Source organism: Photinus pyralis, unplaced genomic scaffold (genome assembly GCF_008802855.1).
Source record: "Photinus pyralis isolate 1611_PpyrPB1 unplaced genomic scaffold, Ppyr1.3 Ppyr1.4_LG2, whole genome shotgun sequence".
In the NCBI taxonomy this organism is placed as follows: Eukaryota; Metazoa; Arthropoda; class Insecta; order Coleoptera; family Lampyridae; genus Photinus; species Photinus pyralis.
The window spans coordinates 48,843,229-48,864,643 of record NW_022170403.1 but is presented as its reverse complement, the minus strand read 5'-3'; the positions used below and the strand labels follow the sequence as shown (position 1 = coordinate 48,864,643).

At 34.7% G+C, this 21,415-nt stretch overlaps 1 long non-coding RNA gene across 1 annotated transcript in view; it reads right to left on the bottom strand.

Annotated features, from left to right (window-relative positions):
• The window catches only part of LOC116163387, a 119,728-nt gene that overhangs the window by 71,419 nt on the left and 26,894 nt on the right, over window positions 1-21,415 (bottom strand). Inside the window, exon 2 of the long non-coding RNA XR_004143733.1 lies at window positions 9,168-9,222. This is a non-coding gene — a long non-coding RNA (uncharacterized LOC116163387). The remainder of the gene's footprint in view (window positions 1-9,167; window positions 9,223-21,415) is intronic.

Sequence of the window (21,415 nt, the reverse complement as noted above, 5' to 3'; positions counted from 1 at the left end):
TGCAGAAGGGAGTGTCGGGGGATTTTGAATGTATGCCAGCCGGTCTTTAAATGTTTCTGTGTAAAGAGCCTCCTCCCCTTATAACCCAACCATTTACTCAGCTATTTCGGTTTAAAAAAATGCGCTTTATCTGCACAAGACTTGGCACAATTTATACTTGTTTTTTTAATTCTTAAAAAAATGCGCTAAAAATGTTATACAGTAGCTGCACACATTTTCGCTTTAGCTATGAATTAAATATAGGGATGTAAATACAAATGCATTTATTTTTTTGAGTAAAATTATGAATTGAGAAGAGTGGGTTTTCACTTAAAAAATTACGTTTCGAATTTTCAAAATTGACAATTTTTACATATTTAGCTGAGCACCTTGTATGTATTTTTGAACAGGTATGATATATTAGGTAAGGCATATACACTATACAGGGTGACCATTTTGGCTGGAGCACTGAATATATCTTCAAGACAAAAGTTTTTAAAGAAAACTTTTTATGATATCTAAAATTATAAAACAAAACCTTCACTCTACGTACTTTAAATGCGTGGTCTGTCGCGTACTTCTGCATAATCAAGGGGAGGTGGGGGGGGGGGGGGTCATTTTTTAACGACCACTATTAATTTTTAATGCATTTATTTATAAATTTTTAATGATTTTTAATACAATAAATTGCTTTGACATAAGTAATTAACAAAAGAATAATAATAATAAAACATCAAAAGAGGTAACATGATAATTAAATATTAGAATAATTTGTACTGGAGCATAAGAGGGGAAGAGGAGGGGAAATATAACATTCAACGTTATTTGACTTCGGGGCCAAGCGAAGGCAATTCTAGAGGACCGAGTTCCATAGCCAGGTTCAAATTATTTACAATTAAAATAGAATCATAAACCTGTTCTCTCACCTAAATAACAACAAACCAATCTGTAAGTGTTAATTCTATGCACCTCAAATCAAGACCATTTGAAGCACTTCGCGAGGCTTTCTTTCGAGTTGTCAACATTTTCGAACAGACGGATCAGGTCTGAGAAAAACGATTCAAGAAGTCGCTTCTACAGTTCAAGGGGAATGATTCTCAGTCACATACCCTGTCTGTTTCTCTGAATTACATCAGAGTAGCGGGCACACCAGGGAGACCAAAGGATTCGACCCTTTTATTTTGGCTCGAAACCAATCGTGCTGCATTTCAACCTAAACATTTGAACGAAATCAAAATAACCGTTTTGCCCAAAAAAGAATATTTTAACTTTGTTTCTAGGTTTTTTGCTATAACCTAGCATAATTTTTGAAGGTTGCACAGGGTAGTACCAATACGCGGCATTGTCAGTCAAGTAGCTGTGTTTAATCAAATCCAAAGTGCGACCCAGATTAGAGTTTTCATGTGAAATTTGATATTTGTGCCCAGAGTGTTAGTCAAAATGTGTTTCAATAATTCCCCGGAATTGTTGAAAGTGATCAAGGCTGCTGAGATTCCTAAATTAATAAAATTATCGCGATTTTATTTTCCTGTAGCGGAGCCTGGGCGTGTTTTGAGAAATTTATAATCAAGTTAGGATAGGTGTTTTGTGGGTGGCTTAGTGACAGTTTTCCATTTCACACAGCACTACAGATTACAGCCAAAATTTTAATAAAATCCGCCGAGCCGTTATCTCGGAAAATTACCTACATACGTATGAAATGTTACCTATTCTTTAAAAGTTGCTTAAAGGGATCCATATAAAACGTCGACCAGTAATGAGAGGATGAGGGGAGTACATTATGCCAATTTATCAGTTTTGCAATGAACGAATCTCCAGAATTCTATTGTCACCCTACATCAACGGCTGCCGCTTTCATTCAATTTCGATAACGCAAAAAGGAATATTTGTAAAAGGTGTCACGTCCAGAAAGCAATAACGCTAATTATGTGTCTATATTCGAAACGCGCTCGATATTGTCTAAATACAATATCAATAAAAATTAGGTCTGGCAATTTCGATTGCCGGTCTATAAACCGAGTAACCTATAAAAAGCTCGTTTATTATTTAATAAACCTCTTATGCCTACTTCTGACACGAAAAATGGATTATCAATATTGTGCTAACTAGGTAATGAAAAAATGCTGTTGTTCGTCTAAAAAATAAAAGCGAAATGTTAGAACATATTGCGAAGGGTCGTCGAGATCCTTCTTCTTAAAAGAATTTAATTAAAAACAGTTCCGTTCTCCCGGCGAACTTTCAAATTGAGTCGAGATTCCGAATTACACGACAAAAGGAACTGAAAGTACTTCGTATAATTACAAATCCCCTAAATTAGTACATAAAAACATAAACCACATACCTATGAGACCCTTTTTTTTTGTTAATTTTAACAAAAAGCGCTTTCAAACACAAACTAACACGATAACATCAACTTAAAATAGCTTGGAATATCCGGAATTTAAGCGTCACAAATATGCGGCCGATACGCCACACACTACAGCCAAGCCATTCTATTTTGACTGCTCCTTCTACCAAAAATACTACATCCTAAATTTGCGTACGAACACAAAAACTAAATGCGAAGGCTTCGCGAAAATAAATTGCAACAGAGAAATACACAAAGGAGTTTTTTTTTTATTAAAACGGGATTTGTTTATAATTAAAATTAGGGGGAATTGGTGACGAAAGAACTTTGTCCCCAAAAACTTTACGGAATTTGTTCTTTTTCTATTCTAACTCAAATTGGGTCGTGCAACAGTGAAAGAGCCTTTTATTGACCACAGGGTGGAGATGATACGCCCAAAGTGCTACAGAGTAATATTTTTACTTAAAATTAAAGGAGAAGATATTTAGTAACTTAAACAATAAAATCGATTAATTGAAAAAAAAGCAATAAACCACAAAATCGAACGGGTTTTAAAAGCAAAGTAGTCTTCATCAGCGAACAACTCGATCTTATCTTTTTCATAATACGCCTGCGACTAACTTAATGAATAAAGACGTGTTTTTACCGTAATAAGAGAAAGTATGAAATGTGAATTAAGCCCCACTCCAGAAGTTGGAATATTTCTAAGTACAATTAGGGGTGTAACTACTTTTTTTGAGTGGCTTACACAGGTACTATTAATTAAAAATAATAAATAATATGGTTGTACGAGTTTGTTGGAGACTGCAACTACTCCGCGTTTATTTTCTGTAGTTAGTTGAATATGTAAAATAATAATGCTAAGTTACACCATAAATACAGCGTGTCCAAGATAAGAATGAACAACATGGGAAAATCGGAAACCATATAAGAGATACACAAACAGTTGAATTAGAAAAATTTTTTTTAAAAATTCGGTAATTCCAATCAGTTCCTAAGATATTGGAAAAAAAACGAAACAAACCATATTCGTTTTAATTTTTTTCTGAACCTGTTTGAAAGGATATCAAAAAAACAAATAACACTTCCTCATAGGAACTGTTTAAGCTCTATAAAATGGTCCGCACAGATTTTCACTGCAACGTTTCGTCTTGGAGAACCCATCATCAACTTCAAATTTTTATATGGACCGGAAAAAAGTAGGTACATACGATATTGAGTAGCTTTTTTTAATGCGAAATACGAATGCAACGATGTATGGTACAATGTGATTCTTTATTAGGTATGTCGTTTTCAGGAACCATCAATGAATTATTTTGACATTTTATCAACGCCTACTACACCAAAATGTTAAACATTTAATAACAAGCATTTTTTCTGCTTACATAATAAACAATTTTTAACATTTTTATGTAGTAGGCGTTGACAAAATGTCAAAATAATTCATTAATAGTTCCTTTAAATGACTTTATATATACTTACAGTAGAATCTTGATAATCCGACACATATGGACCCACGCAACCGCCGGATTATCAAATAATCCGAATTATCGAAAGTAATAGAGAAAAAACGCCAATTTTACTATGAATATGTGTGCATACAATGAAAATGCTTACAAATTATACAAAGAAATACAAAATATACACAAATACGTAATTTTACACACTAGGAAAATTAATCATTAATTTTTTTTTGTTTCTTGGCTAGATGCATTTTATCAAAAATGACATCTTGTAGTCGTCCCAGAGACGCCGGATTACCGAACGTGCCGTATTATCAAGATTGCACTGTACTATTTGAATCTAAGACACTTTGTCTACGCTTTAGTTTGTTACCTGCGGTGCTTCATTAATAAGCTACTTTTAGGGCGCGGATTTTTAGGTGCTAAAAACTTCCAAAATATTTATTTTTGATGTGCTTAAAAACATTAAAATATTTACTAAAAACTTAAAATTATTTTGCCAATTTTCGCGAAAAAAACGGAAAGAAGACAAGTCTTTTATCCACCAATAGTAGCTGAACATTACTTACCAGGAGTTTCTTTAGCATAGCATTGCAATGTACAACAACAAAAGGCATCTCCAAATTATCGATCGCAAGTGATTATCGATTGTCCCTGTACTGCGAGAAACACCGTTTCACGTCACAGGAAGTATGTCTTGCGTATTTTAAGAGTCGAGGGTTCATGGGATGTCGTTAAAATTTACGTGTTTTTATATTCAATTGTATATTGTATACTGTTTAAGAGCGAAGACGCGAATTAGTGCTATTTTACGCACGGTATGGTCCAACTGTAAACTGTCTACTTTAACAACCGAACAAATCTGCAGTGTTGAATTGAAACAGTACCTACCGAGTCAGATAGATAAGAAAGCAGCCAGTAAAAAAATTACGGGTAGCCGCATGCAAAAAACAGAACTTGTCAGCAGGTCTAGAATTTGCGGAAGTGACGAATGCAGAAACAAGATACCATAGTACTCACTGCACACAGAAATCACGTACAAATAAATATGGGGACAAAAATGTGGAATATGATGCACGCGGAAGAGTGAAAAAAGGGGTAAAATAAATTAAAAACGTTGTATTTATGTGTTTTTTATGAATATCTTTGAAATATGTATTCACATAAAAATAAACCAAAAATATTTGTTTTTATGTGAAATAAAACTTCGTTTTTGAGTTACTTTTGGCTCATCCGGGACTTTTAACACAGTTTGGGCCTTCTATTGATACGCAAAAAAAATATTTATTTACCTAAGAATCCGCCCCCTAGAAGAAACCAAATGAGTAATTAATTCGGAACTGGTCGGAATTTACGAATTTCTAAAACAGTTAGTAAAATGTTACTAAACCCGAAAATACGCAACTTTTTTCTAATTTAACCGACCGTGTATCTCTTATGGTTTGCAATTTCCCCATGCTGCTCTTTCTTATCTTGGACACACTGTATATATAACCTAAGTCGTAGCAATATGGCTATGTACATATTTATTTTATATTTATTCAAACGTTAGGGATGATATAAAAAATAAAGTTGTTGATTTCTTCGAAACGAAACGTTCTATTGTACTGTGTCTTACAGCTCAGAAAGGCAATAAGAAAGTGTGGGAGGTGGGAAAAAATAAAAACCAAATCGGCACATTTCGGTTTTGCTGGCATATCCTCGGAAGTAATCTGAATTTTCTGGTTTTCTTTAAAGCATAATAATAACTGTTTAATTGCGCAACTTTTCGCTATTTTACCATGGTTTCGGAGATCCCCATGATAGGCAAATTACATGTTTCTACCGTCAGCCATTTTTATTGATTGGTATCAGCTGCTTTAATTACCATGGATACAATAAAAAAAACAAAATGTCCATGGCCTACTATTTAATATTAGTAAAAAAAATAAAGGTTGTGATAGGTACATTAATGTTGTCAGGAAAAAGAATAAAAAACAATTGACGTTAAGATATACAAGGTAGCTCAAACTGTCATGGTCCAAATTGTTTCTTACTACGTCCTGGTATCTACGTAAAAATAACTAAAATAGGCAGTTTTTACCTTTTTTTGTATGTTACATGCGTATGATAACATCCCAAAAGTCAAGCTTTTGGTTTTCACTCTGCATCTCAGAAACAAACGTAGCTAGATTGATTCTGTTTGTGGTATTAAAAGTGGCGCAAGGTCGCGAAAACCGCAGCTCTCCATCTTTAAAAACAGCTGAAATATACCGCAGTCTGAGTCAAAATAGGACACACTGTATACTACTCAATTGTCCACCTCACGGTGCCTTGTTGAGACGGCCCTTGGATCAAGGGTGTCTTGGGAGCTACGTCCTCAAAAATCAATTACCATTCTTCTCTTTTTCGGTAGCCGTCACACGTAAAAAATGACAAAGAGTTTTACCTAAGTTTTCGGTATGCTCATTCCAAATTTGGAAAATTGTCTTCAAAGATCCTCTTTTAAGCTCACCCTCCCTACACACAAGTGCGGTGTAAAAATTCTGCAGATTCAAAACTTCAGCCCACTCTTTCGTAGGCGATTTCTAAAAATTCGCGTGTAAAAACAGCAAATGTTACCAAATTCAAACCATTTTTGTGGCACGGCAAGACTTCTTACTATCATTTTGAAAAGTGTAAAATTTCGGCGAAATCGTAGTTTTTGGACATTTGTTAAAATAAAACCTGAGAGCCTTAAAAATGTAGGTAAATCTTTTGTTTCTGAGGAAAAAAAAATAAAGCAAAACGAAACATAGCCATTATTTCGGCTTAAACACCAAAAATAATGACGGGACATCCTGTATGTAAGAATATTCCACATTATTAAGTGTTATCCGGGGATTTACGAATAAACACAAAGTTGGTTTATTTTACTTAAATTTGAATCTCAATGTTTATTTTTTCTCTTAAAGATTTGTTAGATGCGTAATCTCTCACTTTAATTTTATTAGTATTGTAAAGTGTTCCATTTAGACAAGACAAAAGATAAGGTGCTAGAAGTAAGGTTACATCTGGTGGTTTGCGATAAGAAGCAAAAAGTAATTAAAACGCACGTGTTCTTTCGCTGAAAACGAGGATGCAGGTATTTCGAATAATTGCGCGCGTCACATTTAAGACGTGAGGACGTTCCGTAGTATGAATGAAATCTGAAGTCAAGTGAATCTTTCAAATTTGAGGTGTAATTGTATTTTGAATTATCGGGAGGAATCGCAGAAATAAATGTTTTAGGAGATATTTTCGAAATTTTAAATCAATGTATTCCAATGACTTAAAAGTAGGGACACTGTTAGCAATTGTTTTCGTGGGCGATTAATACGTTGTTGGACTGCACTGAAAAAAATTTCCGGAAAGAATCAATGCACTTGTGATATTACTAGTGAAAATCGCACGACACTCTCCAACAACCAATCAAAAACTTTATTCGAGCATTATTACCATGGCAACGGAAAGATTTTCCCGGAAATTTTTTCTAGCTGCTAAACCTACCTAAAATTAATAAGTGGAAATTTTTTGACGTTTAGGGATTAAATGTCAAGATACGTTTTGTGAAACGAAACGAATCAGTATTAACCGGTAGGAGTATTTTCGTCCCATGTCTCATCATTCTGGATAATTCTTCTTTAATAAGAGCTGTTGAACTCATTTTTCTTTTAGCAGGATCGGCTTGTAACTTCCGGTGGCATGCGTCTCGCGCGAAACTAGCTCCACTGGACTCCAAATCAGTAAAGGGGTCAAATTTGATGTTGAAGTCTTTGTAATACTTTTCTTGCAATTGTTTAGCTGATGAATTCCACACAACTTTCACCACGCCTTCCTTATAAGATTCACCATTCTTCTTGCTCATGTTGAAGTCCCAATCTTTCAATATTTCACCCAATTCCTCCTTCTCCTTCTCATCCAGCTTGTACTTTTCTTCGCAAAAGCTCGAAAACTAGCTCCATACCGAGCATTTATTCCGCTTCGTATTGGCCGGAGTGGTATGGTCTATTGCTTCGTCTATCTTTTGAAAAGATTCAGTACCAAAACGTGACATCTCTGAATTTTTCTGATTTAACTACTTTGTTTATACACAGGTTTCCATGGATTTTGTCCAACATCAACTTGATAATTTAAAACACAAAATAAAATTTGAATCAATATAGAGTTTTGTTGTGGTGTCGTTGCGATTTTCTTACCGAATCTACACTCGTGCATTGATTCTGCACTCAAAAACATTTCCGGAAAGAATCAATGCACTTGTGAGATTACTAGTGAAAATGACTGACTCTTGGTCGACATTTCGTCGAATAATTTAACGAATTTGTGTACATATTTTCACCCTGTGAAAAAAGAGCGCAAAGAATTTAATTCGAAGGTATATGCTTCCTATTTCCTTGTGAATCGTAAATGTATGAAGTACACCCAAATTGAAAATAACAAAAAGGAGATAAATATCACAACGGCATAAACGTTAAAGATCTTATTCTGACTTTGCAAAATATAAAAAAAAACAACACAACTAAAACGAGAACATAAATGTCATTGAAATCTTGTTAGTCAACAGTCGGTTATTACAACACAAGATTAGCATTGAGAACGTACTTGTATGTAAGGTAAATACGAGGTTAAATTCAGTATGTAAATTAAATAGAAATAAACAAACTTTATTTCGAGTGCTATTTATAGAAAACAGTACTTTTCTCCTCCTGCAATTAAAGAAAAAGGTAGTTTGGTAGTTGCATGGTGCACATCAACGTTTTAAATTTATGTAAATTGGGTTCTCATAGAGAGCCATTTGTTGACTTTGATTTTGAGTTTAAATTCAGAGTATAGAATGTCAGTTTCTAGACAGTCAGGAAATACGAAAATTGATTATGCCTAGGTACCGTAAGGAAGTATTAATTGCTGCCATTAATCAGGCTAATTAATTGATTTAAAAAATCGCAGTTCGTGTCAAATGCGTACTATTCCGAAATCGAGACGCAAGAAGTGCATGAGTATGAGACACGATTAAAATTAATACAATGAGGGATGTTTCCAGGAAAATTCTTTGCGTGATAGACGTTTCTTTGTTATTATTTATTGCCGTTGAAATATTTTTGTTGCCTATGAGATCGCGTAATTAGAAAACGCCCTCGCATCTACCTCGAGCATCTGTCAAATCGCGAATATCAAGGAAGTAGGTCGCACTGATCTAGATTTAAAAATAAAATCTTTCATCTTCCTCATGACGTAAATCTTACTCCATTTTATAAATATCCAGTTCGATTTAATTTCTCAAAACGTACAGAAAAGATCTCTCTGACAACTACCCCCTCGCCAACTTTGATTTCTTATTGGGAAAAAAAGGGGACGAACAAAGAAAAAAGTTTGCTTACCTTTATATAATAATTCCTTGGGAAGTTATCCGAAGTTCGCCGTAGTCCATTCAATCTGAAAACAAAGAAAAGCGTTTTGAGAACAAAGTAGGTCAATTCGAGTTTAAGTTCGTAAACGAGAGGAGAAAAAAGCGAACGTATTAGGGAAGGAAATTTTCCGACAATCGACGAAAATTCATGGGAACACAAAAAACAATTACCAAAATGTCTAGAACGGCCAGTTTCGCGCGAGTTAAAGTGGAAAACGAAAAGAAAAATCCCTTATAACAAGATTGCCCGGCGCGGAATCGATTTAATAAACGCTGTTTTGCGTTTTATATTCGGGCCGAATTAATTTAATGTGTAGAAATTTGGTACGGTAGCGTTCAATTGTTTTCGAACGTGGAACCTGATTATTAACATACAATTAACAAAACGTTTGAGGAACGCTGAATATACCTACTAATTAGGATTCACATCCTGCTTTTATCGTTAGCGGCCAACTCAATTCCAACGTTTGTGTAACATGCGAAAGTTTGTTAAGTTCAAGAGCACTAAAGAAAAATAAGTTTCACAACACCTTCTTTACAAATATTGCACAAGTAGTTATGGCATTTGCTTCACTTAAAAATCTAGTTTACCTCATGACTATGACGGTCACGCAACTGCGAAATAAGTAAATTGAATTGCTAGATCATCAAATTATTTTAAATTGATTCTCGATCATTTTAATTCGCTAAACTTTCACAAAATATTATCTCCTTTAATTTTAATAAAGTTCATTTCTTCGAATTTGCTTAATTAAACAATAATGAATATAACATAACCAGGGTCGGATTTAATCCTTGTGCGGCCAGTTACCCCAAAAAATTTGTCGCCCGTAATTAATTAATGGGTAGGTACCTACATTTGTGAGAACTATTGAAAAACCTATACCAGGGGTCGGAAACCTATTGAAACGGAAGAGCCAAAAATTACAATTTACAAAATTTCCCTACCACTATTTTATTTCGCTATTCGATTGTCTTTTGTTTTCTCTTGAATGTTTATAAAGGGTGCCCTGTGCTTAAACCCCGCAGTTTTTTGTTATTCAATATTTTTCACGAAAGTACCTACTCATTAATTAATTACGTGTTTATACATCGGAGTAGGCTGCTGTAATAAAAAAACAAAAGAAATACCAGAAAGTAAACAAGTGTCACAAATTAGATAATTATTTGCTGCAAGTGTACTTTTGATTTCGTAAACAAATAAGATTAATTAAAAAGGCGAATTTCGAACAAATGAACTAATTCCTTTAGATAAATACGGAGAGTCGCAACTTTATATCAAAAGAGCAGCAGGCTGCCGACCCCTGACCTATACACACGGGGTTTAAACACAGGAAGTCCCTCGTAAAAATTATAAAGCATCAGACTATCGAATAGGGAAATAAAATACCTAGTGGTAGTTCCATTTGAAAAAAAAAATAGCTATAGCACTTTGACATTCAGAAATTTTACAATTTCATTGTGAACACTCTGTATCACTAAATCTAACTTTTTCATTATCAAAGTGTTGGCGTTTACTCGGATTAACATTGTTGCTCAAATTTTAATTCTTAACTTCCAAAAAGGTCGCTCCGGTTCAAGAAAGTGACGCTTGCTTAAAGATATAAGGAATCTCGTGAGGAATTATTCGGAAAAAATTAATAAGTGATTAACAATGACAGCGAAACAACAAAAAATATACAATGTTCTATTTAAAAAAAATCAATTATTTATTTACATCGTAAAAATTGTTCGCTTTATTGTAACCCCTGAATTTGTTGGTTATTTGCTTTTTTCACTTCAAATGTTACTCTTATTTTGATTTGTTTGAGATTGACCAGTTGTTAATGTTCATTCGATGTTTAAACTCACTTGGATTGATTAGCCACTTCGATTTCTAGTGAATGAGTGCATTTTTTGAATGTCAACTGTTTCGTCCGCGGCATTCATCTTGAAATACAACTTTAGTCTAAGGTTAGCGTACCCAGGACCTTTAGATGCCTTTTGGACTGAGAAGGCCTGGGTAATTAACAAGTACTTCATGTACTTTATGTAAAAGACTTCGAAACGTTATTCTTTCACAAATGGGAAAGGATTGGAGTTGCTTTTAAATCTGTTTTGTGATGGTCATTCTTGAAATGTTGTATTACATTAACGTCAGATTTAAATTATTCAAATTAACGATTTACTTCCTCGAATTGTTAATTTTTGTATATTGTAGTTGTGATGTAAAATATATGTTTAGCGTTTTCCACACTCTCTACTCTTGAAGCCGTTACTGTTATTTCGCAAAATCAACCGGATCGGGTCTATCAGGCTGATAACGGCTAAACTTGCATGCCTGCTAATAATGGCTTATCAGTTATAATGTCTGAAATTCAAAAATATTAATTTGCCTTCTCCGACAAAAAAGCTTGGCAATTGTAAAATCGCAGTTTAAATATTCCTACAGGGGTTGCAAAACTGATAAATTCATTACTTAACTTACGTGCGTTACCGGCGGTAAGACAAACAATTACACAAAATGAAAACACACAAAGTTCACTCCTCGTCTCCTAGAGCAAATAAGTGAATTCAGAAACAACTTAGTAACGAAGCGCCCAACTTAAAACGCTTTTAGATACAGGGTGTTAAGCAAAGCTGGTAGACTCCACAAATATATACTTATACGGTGTGGTCACAACTTCGGGTATGGACTCCAAGGCGGACAACGGGAGCCTCGTTATTGCTAACGTCACATGTATGCAAAATCTTTTACTGGTGCTAACTTTACATCAAACGAGGCCTGCGACTGTCGGTCGGCGTTTGCGCGAATTCAATATTTGTGTGGAGGGCGTGGCTAAGCAGACTTCCTTGATCCAAAAGAGTTCATATGTATTGTATTTCGGTCAAACAGCCCCCAAAGTCATACCTCCCTACGAATTTTGTTGCCGATATGGCAAAATAAGTCTTGATGAAAAAGCTGGGTTGGTTTATTCTGCAAGCGCACTTCTATATTTGCAATACATAGAGATCGTTCCACGACTAAAAGATGCGCGTCGGTAAATCGCGAATTGCGCGAAATAAATTATAAATAAAAACGTCCACCCTAAACATGATTTGAGGAACAGTATATTGGCATTCGTTTCAAAACTGGTTTCTGTGCCCATAATCTTTTAGTTGTGGAAAGATAGGATTTCGGTGATTTGTCGCTGATTTTCTGTAGCATTTTCTAAATTTAATAATAGTTTTAATCATATTAGGTCTACATTTCCTGCAAATGAAATTCTTATGGGAAACCTGTTACCCCATTAGTAGCGTCTGAGATTTAACTAATTTTCTGAAAATAATTAAATGCGATACAGATTACAGACGTAGAAATGAGGTTAATTCTTGAATCTCATTGACATGCAAAACACGTCGTTTCCGTTAACGGACAGGTACGAGTCGAGCTCGATCAGTGCATAACACCATTACGTCGTCTTTGACATTAAATCACCTCGCATCGTAAAGCAATCACGATTTCGGCCATCGATTTTTTTTATAGGAGGAAGCGCAACCCTAATTGCGGTTATTTCGAAAACAATGCGGATTACGAGCAGAAAATGAAATCGTGCGTGTAGATATGCCAATCCGGAAGTAACGGTTTGCAAAACAAACCAAAATTTTACCAAAGCTAAAAATTACGAGTCGAGTATTTAGGTCTGGATATATAAATAAATAAAACTGGTAGTCACTACATTACAACCTATATTTTTATTTATAAATAAATTGCTGGCGTAGACACGATGGCGTCAATTCTGTGGTAATAAATAATTACAATTAATCATCCACACTTTCTTATTGTTTTCAGTCAGCATACTTCAGTATTGCGCAATTGATGTTTCACTTTGAATTTGATTGCCAGTATCTATATGAAATGTAAGCACGCGAAGCCATTTATATTTCATTCAGGTGAAGCTTGCCAAACTTCTAGGCCATAATTAAAATTTCACAGCTTCGCCTTTAATGCTTTATATTCTTTGCGTACGTTGCTCCTCCTACGAATTCTAACAGGTAACGTAATTATGTACCAAAACACACAAACAATCATTACGATTGTTTATTTACAGAGTACGCCGGTTTTCTTTTATAATCTGCAGAGAATTTGCGTAATAAAGGTAAAATAACCGTAAAAATATAATGTCGACGCTGTAAATACCTATTATTTATTTTTAAGTTCCATTCCACGTTTCTCAACAATAAAATCCCCACCGCATTGTATAGTAAAGAAAGTAATCAATTCTTTTGTAGGTAAATGTACCTGGATTTGTACGCATTGGCTATTAAGTTCATGTGTTAATTTTTTGCTTGATAGTAACAGCCGAGGTAACAGCTCAACTGTTCACCATCAATATACCATATAGCACGTGTGTTTTTGGAGTTTCCTCTATTGGTAACATTAGTAAAGAAATCTACTGTATCATTTAATTGTTGTTCCACTTCATCTGCCGATCGTATAACCTCAATGACCCTAATTAACGTTTCCAGTAAGGAAACAGTCGCCTAATTGAAACTTTGTGTACATCATTAACACTTTTAGCGCATTTCCACAAAAATAAAAAAAATGCGCTATTGTGGCCACTTTGTCCGTCCGTCCGTCCGTCCGCTCGTTTTGCGACGCTCCTAGTTCTTTATCTTAAGAGCTATTGTTCTACTTTTTTCGCTATTTGGTTCGTTATGGTGTCGAGTCTTGTACCAAGGAAAGAATTTTTTTCTGTACCGCTTACAAAAAAAGTTATTGTAAAAAAAACAAAAAACCGTTTTTTACATGTTCCATAATTTTACACTTTTGCCGTTTATTAACGATCCCAGAGATCGTTTATAATTTTGCATTGCTATCTGTCGCCTGCCGGTTGGTCTGTCCGTCTGTTCCTTTGTCTGTCTGTCCATCTATCTGTCCGTGTGAACGATTAACTTGTTTAGAAATGTTCGATCGCTTTTACATCTCGTTAGTTAAACTGAATTGCAATGAAAATTCAAAATGGGGGCATAGCTTTAGCCGATATAATACGCAATGTAAAGTTGAATCAATCGATTCAAATTCACAGGTGCCCTTTTCGCATCTCGACCACATTTATAAACCGAATATACACTTTTTGACCTTATAAAGGTGAATGAAATTTGATACATAGGCACTTTAGGAATAAAGGAAAATCTAGCGCCAGTTTCAAAATTTTATTTTGCGCATGCGCAGTGCCAACTTTTTTATCTATGGAAGCATTTAAGTGAAATTTGATATTTAGGCGCTTGGAACAAAGGAAAATCTAACATTAGTTTCAAAATTTAGGTTTGCGCATGCGCAGTTCCAACTTTCTTATTTAGAAAAGCATTGAAATGAAATTCTTCTCATAAACTGAAATTGAAGTAGCACGTTAAAAATGGATTGCCCATGTGCAACGCTATCTTTCATATTTGTGGCCGGATTTTTACGATTTTAACAGAAGTTGCATCTTACAAATGGGAAATAAATGCAAGTGGAAATGCGCTTTATGTAAATCGTTTACGATTACTTTTTAACTTGTTTTTTACTATGGCTACTACAAGCTTGGAGTAATGTGCATCTCTTTATTTGAGTTATTTTTTTTCACTACTAGCGTCTGATAACATGATTATTAACCTTTTTTTCTACTTGTAAAGTAGGCTTAGGACCCTGAAAATCAATTGCGTACACTTTTGATGAATAAAGAATCCCACTAAAGTTCGAAACAATTGGATGCTTCTATAAAGAGTTAATGTACACAGGAGCAGACCGACAAACCTAAATATTTGATACCTTTGATAGTTGCAAATATCCGAATGTAAATGAGCATCTCAATTGTGTTAAAAATTAGATCTGTGATGCGTGAAGACGAGCAACTGTAACTATGATAGAGCGCAATTTTCCCTTCGAAAAATGCTTAAATGAAATTTACTTCTTTTCCGCGCCTCCGGCCCACGAGAAATAGAACTGAAAAAAGAAACATCATTAATTTCCGTAAGTTGTCACTAACATTTTCACAGATTGCTTGGTAGAAATTGAAGCGAAAATTATTGAGGTCGTCACACTTTCTACTAATTTTGAGTCATAATATACGCGTCCGCTATAATCTCCCCACATTGAAACCACAATGATAGTCTTGGCGGACTTATCGATGCTACCGTTTCGGAATTAATAGCCATTTTGTTGTTGTTTATATTTTATCGATTTTAATATTTATTAAACCTAGAACAAACATTCGTTTTATACGGGTTGAGTTTAAAATCAAATAGTTTTCCGTTAAATCCCACAAACATATACCACACAAAAAAGAAAAATATTTTGTCAGGAGCTCATGCAGAAATTCTACACGAAATGGCAGTTTCAAGAGTTGCTTATGCGAAACAATGACTTTAATCTAGATAACGCAATTAAAATACCAAATTTATAATTAAATCCTCGTTTGTCACATAAATCGGCAAGTAATTAAAGTCTGTTCAATTAACTTGACATAATATAAGTATTTGTTGCATGTCACAGCTACTCTTTAATTAGTTGCCATGATGTCAATTAAGTAAAGGGAATTGAATTCGAAACCGTGAACACACCGGGTCCGATACTTATTGAATTGATCGACGAAGTCAAAACGATGCTGTATTACTTTCGAAAAAAGGAAATCGTCAACTTTGCAAACTGGACACTGAATTGAACGTCATAAAGGCTAACTAGAATTCTTCTCTCTCATGAGTTTAGAAATCCATTGAAGTGTTTTGTTATGCAAATGACTGTATCTGTAACGTAACGTGTGTTGCTGAAGGCTACTAAATGCCAGAACATCACAAATCGGGTTATTGTTACAGAATCACTTCCGTCTATCGATTACTTACGTATATAAAGGCGTTGAAATTTTAATTAATTAAAACTTCCCCGAATGAGGTCAATTTTTATTATCATACACGCGTGGAATATGGTAAAAATGTTAAAATTTCAGTAAGGTCATCTGTGGGTTCCGCGGAGGTTATACGCTCGACTGTGAAATCATAATTAATTATACAGAAACATGTTTAATTTAAAAATTATTATTTCGATCCCAGTAAATATTGTAATTACATATGAGTTATCAGAAAATGAAAAGTAAATAAATAATGTGTACAGATAATTAAAACCTTGAAACGGGCATTCAAAAGTTTTACGATTCTATTTTTAGCGCAATGTCATTGAAAGATTAATTGTTGACCACACGAGTTAACAGTAAATTGTAGATTTTAGTGTCTATAAATATAGGGAATTGCACAACTTAGAAAAAAGAATTTCTTTGCAGATGGACACATATTCCTCAGTGGCCAATTCGAAGCTTTAATATAAGGGAAGAAGGAACATTGTAGTTCAAAGGCGCTTTTTAAAGATCCCCATGTTCCTTTTACGGCATCAATGAGTTCAATTGTAATTTGGATCATTGATATTTTGAGAGATGTGTCACGATACGTAAGGGGTAAACGGTAGGGCTGATGGATATACAAATGAAAAATTGGCATCACCAAATGCGGCTATGGTGATTCCCCGACCTCCCAATGATTTCACAAAGGTTGTGACTTTTCAACATCATTACAATTTCGATTAATCATTGAATAAAAATTAATGCAGAATTGTTGACAAACTTTGTTAAAAATGTGCATGTACTACTGTACCCTCGCCTGCACCTATATTAGGTATATTTGCGACGGACATGTATGGAAATCATGCGATTCGTCTTCCCAGGATTTCTGTGATTGCAAACGGTTACAAATTCAGATTACGCATTCGGGCGATTATTAATTTGGAAGTGAGGCGGTTGTTTGGCATAGCCACCTCTTGTAGTATGATTTATACAGGGTGTTCCTCGGGGTATCCCAAAAGCGGTCTACAACCGCCGACTTGAAAATTCTAAATGGAACACTCGGTATTTTATTCAATTTTTAGAATCTATGTCAAGTTCAGAGATAAATCTATATTATCTTGAACCGTTTTTGAGAAAAAGGCTGTTGAACTTTAAAGAAAATGTGCTTTGTGCTTAACGAACGGGATATAATTGTAAATATTCCCTTCTTGCTGCCATTTTGTCTTATTTTTTACATAAAGGGAAATGATTTCAAATTTTTGTGCTTCAGTGGAGACCATATTGTTAAAATAATATGAAAACGTAGCACCGGAAGGTCTGGAGGGTTATTAATACCCCCCAGCATACCAGGGATATTTTCAATAATAAAATAAATGATTAAAATTAAGACAGTAAAACATATTTGTTATTGCATGACCAAATACATTTTTATAATTATTAAATTGCGCTTTTCGCGTCTTTCTGCTCAGACTGAATCTATAAAGCAATCTCTATGTTATATAGTTTAAGATACAAAGCCTTAATTTTAGATTCTTCAATTCAACAGCCTTTATCTCGAAGATGATAAATAATATTATACATCTGTGGATCGCTTTGAGGACACCCTGTATAAATAATAGTACCGAATTTGAAAAATTATGTTTATGTTAACGTTAAATAACCTTTGTATTACAAACTTAATGAATAAGGCATGTGACACACGCTCATAAAGTAATTTCTTCTTTGAATCCTTATAAACACCAAAAATAATTACGGGGCACCTTGTATACGAGAATATTTCAATTTATTAAGTTAATTTGGGGGGCAGAGATGTAAATGTAACGGAGGTTTGATTCCCATTCCGAAAGAGCGGAACTTCCAATTGATTTTGCACTTTTTCGATTCCGACAAATTTTAATCGAAAGTTTACATTTGTCGCGCGAGGAACCCTCCTCGCTCCCTGCCTTCTGAGTTCTGTTGATACATTTTCACTTGTTTTATTTATTTATTATTTCTCTCTTGTTCTGGGGCCTCAATAGGCTTGCGCCCGATTACGCAGAGTGACCCGCATAAAGCTTTTTAGAGGGGCCCCTGTAGAATTGATTGTTATTAATTAATTAATTACTTATTAATTTAAATTTACCTTACGAATTAGAAAAACTGCAGGAAAACCTAATTCGTAGTAGCCGGCAGAATGCCCGAAACTGATCTAAGGAAATTCCCATCTCTGCTACAGATGAAAAATTTTTACCTCATCCCAGGTTCCGGTTCCGATAAACCAAATTTAAAAACTCCGCTTCCAAATTCGGTTCCGATATAGCCACTTCCGTTACATGTTATATCCCCAACTTACAAATACACACGAAGTTGGGTCGTTTCATTTGAATTTGTGTTTCAATGTTTGTTTTTCCATTTAAAATTATTCGTAAATGCGTAATTCTTGTTCACATTTTATTGTTTTTGTAAATTGTTCAATTTACATAAGGTGTTATAAATAGACACATCAGGTAGCGAACTTCGAAGTTAAAAATTTGTACCGCCCGAGCAGCCTTAGAAATTTTTCAACTTATTCATAAAGTCAGCGAGTGTTTTTGTGCCTGATACCGCAAACATTTTCAGGATTTATTATTTGAATTATTAGACAGAAAAAAGGCACGCAATTGACGATTTTTTTAAATTGTAATTATAGACCGCCAACGTGCGGGGTATTATGTCCAAACAAGCTTTATAAGCTTCTCTTTTTTTCGGGGATGATTTTGTTTCACGTGTTTTTTATGTCAAGAGATTTGTCTATTTGTGCTGAAGATGTATTTCAGGTGTTAATGAATTCTTAAGAATTTTTGAAAGTTGATCAAGAGCACCGAGTCGCCTATATTTTAGGGCATATTCTAAGTGTTTTTTGAAGCGGTTTCTAGGGGCTCCCAAAACCCTAAAGACCCTAAAGTATTTTAAAACGTTTAAAACTCTGAGCTGTATAACGGTCCTTAAATAAATTGATTATGATTTATAATAGTTAATTGTTATTTATCAGTGTACTCAAATGTACATCATATATATTTATAACACAAGCACGCATTTCACTATTTATCACTTCGGCATAGATGTTGGAATTAAAATTAAACACAAATGTGCTTGCGTAGCAAACAAAAAGTGTCACGTCCGCTTTATCGCCGGTGACTAATCCTTTATCGATTTGATGGCGCCTTGAGATCGCTCTAAAAAAATTCGCTATAGTCCTCAAAATTTTCAAATCAAGAGCTTTTTGAAAACCCAGAGCCTTTAACTTGATTTTCGTGTTTAGGAGCCTTTGAATGTCATTAAGAACCTTAAAATACGCTTTAATTGTACTTAAGCTCTTCCAAGAGACTCCAGAGGCGAAAGTCAAATCCAAAAAGCCTTCCAGAATCTCCTAGAGCCTTCTAGATCGTTTTAAAGCCTTTTTTATGAGGTGATTCTGTAAGAGGTTTCTTAAAACTTTAAGTGCCTTTGAGTATTACCAAGGGAGTTCATGCGCCTTTGACGATTTAATAGTCTCTAATACCATAACCTTTCAGAACGTGTAAAGTCTTTACAATCACAAAAGCCTGCCATTCAAAAATAGTTGCATATAGTACGAGTCTGATTCTAAAAGCTGCCTTTGTGATATTCCGTTACCAAGATCGTTGATTACTTTTTAAGTCTCGTTTTAAGTATTTGTTATAGAAAAAAATGAAGAATGAATTTTGTTGTAGCTGCTGTATTTTTATTACATCTTAACATAATGTCTGAAACCGAACTGCCTGCTCTAGTTTTACCTACTCGTCCCTTACACATGTGTGACGAATGTCCCTAACTATTCGGGGTGCGATTAGTCATCCTGTGCACTAAGCGCAGCTGTAACAATATATAAATCAAACAAGTGCTAATACCTAAGCTCGTACCTAAGTGTCAAAATTATAAAATTCTGGCAACTTAGACCGCCTATACTTTAGGAATGCCACAATTTACAACTAAACAAAGATCTGGAACTATTTTATACTTTATACTTTCATAAAAGGCAGTTACTTCACGCTCGTCCTTTTCGCATATTTTCTATGTAGGTTTTCACAAACGAAGAGGCCGTGATCAAATGCTATTTTTAAAATTTGCGTATATAGGCTGCCTCCGAGGCTGCCTCACTTTTCTCCGTTATTAATGAGCTACTAGCGAGTTCATCATTTTGAGGTGTCTGTCCGTCTGTCAGCATGATATCTCGAAAATCAATTACGATGAAATTTTCCAAGTGGATTCTTTATCAAATTTTAAAATTGCAGCACAAGTACACAAAAACAAAACAAATAATTTCAAAATCAACCAAGAATCTAAAATATTTCACGTTTGAGATTCACAGACTTGTGCTATTTTAAAAATGTCTGGTGATTGTCGGACAATTTTGTTTCGATTGCAGCAATTGTTTGACGCTTGCTCTGATGAGTTCACTAATTATTGTCACAATAATCTGGCGATTTTAGGCCCAATGCACACGTCGCCGTGAGCGTCGCCGCAACTTAAAAAACCGAAAGTGTGCATCGAGCCTTAGTAATCGCCTGAAAAAGTTGTGCAAAATCCTTTGCAAAATGAGCTTGATATTTCAAAGCCCCGAAAATCTTGCAACAGAATTAGTGACTCACAACCTCCCGTTCATCTAATCGCACGATACGCCTGTAACTATAAAAACCCTCTTCAACAGGATTCATGTTTTGAAGTTTAATTCCCGAAACCTTTTTGAATGGAATTAAAATCCATTTATTATTTTGGTATTCACATGCACCTATTAGAAGGTAACGTATAACGCAAATTTCAAGCAAAGATTTACAAGTTCTCATCAGAGTGTAAAGAATGCACTATAATGTTTACTGACGTGAAATTTTATAGCGATTGCTGCAATTATCCGACAATAGCAACAATTTTGTTGTTAATAGATTGGTGGTCAAATATAATTAATTTGGTTACATCCATCGGATCCAGGAGGCAACCTAAATAAATAAATGAGAAATAGAAACATTATTTCTAACCTCGTTTCTACACCGTTAATTTTAAAGCCGTTGGTCCACGAACTACCCCAATTAGTTCGTCACACGAGAAGCCGATTCACTATGATCGTCATTTTTTAGGGTAATCTTGCAGAATTTTTAAAAAACTAGAACATATAGACCCATATGGAGTCGTAATTTTCTGTATTGTTTCAGTGTTAAAATCACAAATCCATAGACCGGCTGGCGGGGTGAACTCAAAAGTTTAATAATAGAAACGTCTAAATTACGACAATCATTCAAGGTGGAATCTTTCATCATAAGTCAAGAATTTAACACAGTGAGGTGGTAATTACGTGATCGATCTACCTCTACATTTAAATACAGATGAAATGCGTGAAGGTGCTTCCGTATCT